This window comes from Neoarius graeffei, chromosome 10 (genome assembly GCF_027579695.1).
Source record: "Neoarius graeffei isolate fNeoGra1 chromosome 10, fNeoGra1.pri, whole genome shotgun sequence".
Classification (NCBI taxonomy): Eukaryota; Metazoa; Chordata; class Actinopteri; order Siluriformes; family Ariidae; genus Neoarius; species Neoarius graeffei.
The window spans coordinates 8,774,203-8,780,326 of NC_083578.1; positions in this window are offsets into that span (position 1 = coordinate 8,774,203).

A 6,124-nucleotide genomic window follows, 5' to 3' on the forward strand; every position below is an offset into this window, starting at 1 on the left:
TGTATCCAAAGACAAGAAATTCTTCAGGACAGAGCAGTTTACACTTTGCGTTAATTTTTTTGGTCGTATTAACTTTCAACTTTAAGAGAGGAAAGAAAAAAAGGCTGGTGAGGGACCAACTGTTTATAGCTGCTTTAACATAAATAGAACTAATGTAACTACAAATGAATGAAGTATGACTTTAATAAAATTACTAAAAATTGTAATCATTAGCAAACTGCTGTGAGATGAGGTTAACTTCCAGATGTGGTGCGGTGTTCTAGAGTGGGAATGATAACTCTGCTTCATCACACTATCACTGTTGATTATTTTCCTCCAACGGCACTGCCCACATGCTCAGTTCATGCTTGCTGAGCCGGCTGATTTCACAGGAAGTGACAGGAGGAACAGGGTGACCCATTTCTGCATGACCTGGAAGCTCTCTGTCGGCTTTGCGGGCCCCTCAGCCGAAAGCAGCAAAGCGAGTGAAAAAAGGGAGCAAGAACAAACCCACTTTCTCGATCAGCATGAATTATATAAAAACTGAAACAAGCGAGCAGGAAAGAAGACTGCGAGAGATTCTGCTTCTGCACTTCAGTTTCCAGCATGTTTAACAGTTAATGTTCCAAGCAGACACCGTCGACACAAAGGAGAAAAAAGCATCTGCCTTTAACCACAATTATATATTTAAAAAAAAAAAAAAAAAAAAAACACATGCCACTGCAGCTTAATGGGCTTACACTGAATTATTTACTCGCTCAATGGATAGATAATTGCATTTATCCTTAACCCCCTCCCCAAGCTCAGGAACTGAACCATGGCGTCACCATTTGTCCTCTGCAAATCAGATCCAATTGCTTTCCATTTAATCCGTCATAACTCAAAAAATGAACTGATTACAAAACTACAGGGAAGGAAGAGAAGAAGGGAGGGGAATGTACGTTAAAAAGGCCGGCTCGCCGAGTTGTGAGCAGGAGGGGGGTATGAAGGGTATGAAAGTTAGCTCTCAGGCAGTTTCAGAGAAACAGAGCGAGTGAGCGAGTGAGTGAGGGTGTGTGAGAAAAAGAGAACAAGGGAAGGCATATGTTTGCCTCAGTTGTGTGAGGACAGCGCTGAAGCATGTGCGTGGGCTCGCGGCCAGCTCTCTACATCTGGGTGTTGAGTTCAACGAGGGCAAATGAGGATCTGAGTGAAAGGCCTTTATCTTCTCCTGATCACTCGCTGATGCCTCCATGTGGTCGTATTTAAAAGTGCACACTGAGATTAGGGGTGCCGAGATCGGACGTTTTTTTTTTTTTTTAAAGATATTTTTTTGGGCTTTTTGCACCTTTATTGGATAGGACAGTGCAGAGACAGGAAATGAGCGGGAGAGAGACGGGAAGGGATCGGGAAATGACCTCGGGCCGGAATCGAACCCGGGTCGCCCGCATTCATGGCACGGCGCCTCAACCACCCGAGCCACGACGCCCCCAAGATCGGACGTTTTTAAATAGTCAAAAAACATCACGGTATTGGGGGGCGTTGTGGCTCAGGTGGATAAGGCGCCATACCATAAATCCGGGGACCCGGGTTCGATTCCGGCCCGAGGTCATTTCCCGATCCCTCCCCCGCTCATTTCCTGTCTCTACACTGTCCTATCCAATAAAGGTGAAAAAAGCCCCAAAAAATATATTTAAAAAAAAAAAAATCACGGTATTAAAAGTGCATGCTGAGATTAGGGGTGCTGAGATCGGATGTTTTTAAATAGTCAGAAAACATCACAGTATTAAAAGTGCACGCTGAGATTAGGGGTGCCAAGACCGGACGTTTTTAAAGAGGCAAAAAATATCACGGTATTAAAAGTGCATGCTGAGATTAGGGGTGCTGAGATCGGATGTTTTTAAATAGTCAGAAAACATCACAGTATTAAAAGTGCACGCTGAGATTAGGGGTGCCGAGATCGGACGTTTTTAAAGAGGCAAAAAATATCACGGTATTAAAAGTGCACGCTGAGATTAGGGGTGCCGAGATCGGACGTTTTTAAAGAGGCAAAAAAATATCACGGAATTAAAAGTGCACGCTGAGATTAGGGGTGCCGAGATCGGACGTTTTTAAAGAGTTTAAAAAATGTCACAGTATTAAGTGCATGCTGAGATTAGGGGTGCCGAGATTGGATGTTTTTAGAGTCAAAAAATATCACGGTATTAAAAATGCACGCTGAGATTAGGGGTGCCGAGATCGGACGTTTTTAAAGAGGCAAAAAATGTCACGGTATTAAAAGTGCACGCTGAGATTAGGGGTGCTGAGATCGGACGTTTTTAAAGAGGCAAAAAATATCACAGAATTAAAAGTGCACACAGAGATTAGGGGTGCCGAGATCGGACGTTTTTAGAGTCAAAAAATATCACGGTATTAAAAATGCACGCTGAGATTAGGGGTGCTGAGATCGGACGTTTTTAAAGAGGCAAAAAATATCACGGAATTAAAAGTGCACACGGAGATTAGGGGTGCCGAGATCGGACGTTTTTAAGAGTCAAAAAATATCACGGTATTAAAAATGCACGCTGAGATTAGGGGTGCCGAGATCGGACGTTTTTAAAGAGGCAAAAAATGTCACGGTATTAAAAGTGCACGCTGAGATTAGGGGTGCCGAGATCGGACGTTTTTAAGAGTCAAAAAATATCACGGTATTAAAAATGCACGCTGAGATTAGGGGTGCTGAGATCGGATGTTTTTAAAGAGGCAAAAAATATCACGGAATTAAAAGTGCACGCTGAGATTAGGGGTGCCGAGATCGGACGTTTTTAAAGAGTTTAAAAAAATGTCACAGTATTAAGTGCATGCTGAGATTAGGGGTGCCGAGATTGGACGTTTTTAGAGTCAAAAAATATCACGGTATTAAAAATGCACGCTGAGATTAGGGGTGCTGAGATCGGATGTTTTTAAAGAGTCAAAAAAATGTCACGGTATTAAAAGTGCATGCTGAGATTAGGGGCGTTGAGATCGGATGTTTTTAAAAAGAGTTAAAAAATATCATGGTATTAAAAGTGCACGCTGAGATTAGGGGTGCTGAGATTGGACGTTTTTAGAGTCAAAAAAATATCACGGTATTAAAAATGCACGCTGAGATTAGGGGTGCTGAGATCGGATGTTTTCGGCCAAAAAAAAAAATGATCACGGTATTAGCGAACCAATAAAACCTATGACAGCTTTTAGGGTCAAGGTTTAAAAAATTCAGATACAAGAGTTCAAGAACAAAGTCACAATATTTTGAGGGGAAAAAAAAAAAAAAGACAATATTTGACATTATGAACAAAAAAGCCACAATATTTCAAAAATAAATTCATAAAATTTTTTTAAAAAAGTCATAATATATGATGAGAAAAAAAAAAGTCAATTTTTCAACAATAAAATTCACAATGAGGGTAAAAAATTTTAATATTTTGAGAAAAAGGTCAAACATCTGATCTTACAAGAAAAGTGAAATATTTCAACACTAAAGTCGTAATACTTCAAGATAAAGCGGTAATAACTGATAATGTGGGAAAAAGTTGGAATATTTCAGAATAAAGTGGTAAAATTTCAAGAATAAATTTATAATAGTGATTATAAAGGCGGGCGGCACGGTGGTGTAGTGGTTAGCGCTGTCGCCTCACAGCAAGAAGGTCCTGGGTTCGAGCCCCGGGGCCGGCGAGGGCCTTTCTGTGTGGAGTTTGCATGTTCTCCCCGTGTCCGCGTGGGTTTCCTCCGGGTGCTCCGGTTTCCCCCACAGTCCAAAGACATGCAGGTTAGGTTAACTGGTGACTCTAAATTGAGCGTAGGTGTGAATGTGAGTGTGAATGGTTGTCTGTGTCTATGTGTCAGCCCTGTGATGACCTGGCGACTTGTCCAGGGTGTACCCCGCCTTTCACCCGTAGTCAGCTGGGATAGGCTCCAGCTTGCCTGCGACCCTGTAGAAGGATAAAGCGGCTTGAGATAATGAGATGAGATGAGATTATAAAGGCATAATATTTCGAGCACTGATATTTATATTTGCCATTTTGTCATACGTTGACTTTATTCTCAAAATATTTTGACTGATGCTCTTTCGCCTCATTTCTCAAACTCTTGACTTCATTCTCGAGATATTGCCACTTTTTCTTGCAATATCAGATATTTTCATTTTTCTGTGATGACTTTTTTCCTCAAAATTACAAATTTATTGTTGAAATTTTGCATTTTTACTTTTTAAACAGAGGCCCTTCAATGCTGTTGTATAAAGCCCAAATAAGCAAGTTTTCAAATTTAAATAATGGATTTATTTTAAGTTATTACACCAGTCAGTATTAACCTTAAACAACAGTTCTGAACAAGTTCCTTCAACATAAAGATAATGGCTTCACTTTTTTTTTTCCTCATATTTTGTGGCTGGAGATCTGAAAACATTCTTTTCTTAAAACACACATTATTTTGCCCATCCATGTGCATAAAAACAAAATGTTCTTCATTGCTGTAATTTGATCTCTTGACTGTTTAAACGGGCGGCACGGTGGTGTAGTGGTTAGCGCTGTCACCTCACAGCAAGAAGGTCCTGGGTTCGAGCCCCATGGCCGGCGAGGGCCTTTCTGTGTGGAGTTTGCATGTTCTCCCCGTGTCCGCGTGGGTTTCCTCCGGGTGCTCCGGTTTCCCCCACAGTCCAAAGACATGCAGGTTAGGTTAACTGGTGACTCTAAATTGAGCGTAGGTGTGAATGTGAGTGTGAATGGTTGTCTGTGTCTATGTGTCAGCCCTGTGATGACCTGGCGACTTGTCCAGGGTGTACCCCGCCTTTCACCCGTAGTCAGCTGGGATAGGCTCCAGCTTGCCTGCGACCCTGTAGAAGGATAAAGCGGCTAGAGATAATGAGATGAGATGAGACTGTTTAAACGGCTCCTTTTCCTCACCTCAGTAAGGTTTTGGGAGCAGGCTGCTGTTCTGTGTTTAATTATCATCGATGATGGGAAAGATCGGGGAAATGACTGCTATCAGTTTGAATTTCAGGGGTCAGCTGTGGTCTAAAGTTTCAAGAAGCAGCTTTGAGACCAAAAGGTCACTGGTTCGAGTCCCTGGACCAGCAGGAATGGCTGAAGCGTTCTTGAGCAAGGCACCTAACCTCCTCCTGCTCCCCAGGTGGCTCTGCGTACGTTGCTATGGATAAAGCATCTGCTAAATACTGTGAATGTAATGTAATGAATGTAATATGGAACTGAAAACACTCCCACGCAGCTGATTCGGTCCGTTATGTGGGAAGCATTTCAGCGTGGTCGCTTTGCAACCGAAATATGAGGTGAACGTTGAAGAAAGATGACGCAGGATGAATAATTCTGAGATCACATTTGGTTCTGTTCAGTAATACTAAAACCTGCAGCCTGTGAGCACCGCATATAGCTGTGATAAACAAAACATTTCCTTTCTTACATCAAAAGAAGTTTTAAGCTTTATAAGTGAACTACTTATGACCCCCCCCAAAAAAAAAATAAATCAGATGTTTTCTGAGATATTTCTAAGCTCCTGTGTTGTTGAAGGAACTTAAAGCTAGACTGCCTTTCAGTTTTTTAAGTGTAGGTCATAAAAATAATTTTCCCCGACACCCAATTATTTTTGTTTAGTGGATCGAAAGCTACTGAATTCGAATCACAGACTTCCAATTTTATGCGTCTTTTTAAACTAGAACAATTAATGAATTTATCTCCACGCGGCCCTAAATTCTCCGCTATTTTTTCCTGTTTCACCATGACGCAATACAAGATACTACGTCATGCATCACGTGGTGGGCTTTCCCTGTTCGTGCAAGGCATTGTGGGATACAAATTTGAAACAGGAGAGAAAAACAGAGGACGCGAGTGTGCGAATGAAACGTGAAAGACCGACTACAGTAACGGAAAGAAAGTGAGAAGAAAAGACGTTATGTTCTATACGAAGGAAAGGAAACGCAGGACCAAACTAATAAATAATCGGCGCTCAGCGAGCACCTCGGTGTGATCAGCTGTTCGTTTAGCGACAGAATGATGGAACTGTCAGTGCACGCTCAAAGGTAAACCTGCGTATGCGCACACACACGGACTTCCTCTGTCTGCTTGACTGCGCGAAGCGAGCGATTTCATGCACAGTATTTACTTTAATCCCCTCAAATTAAATAACTTCCCAG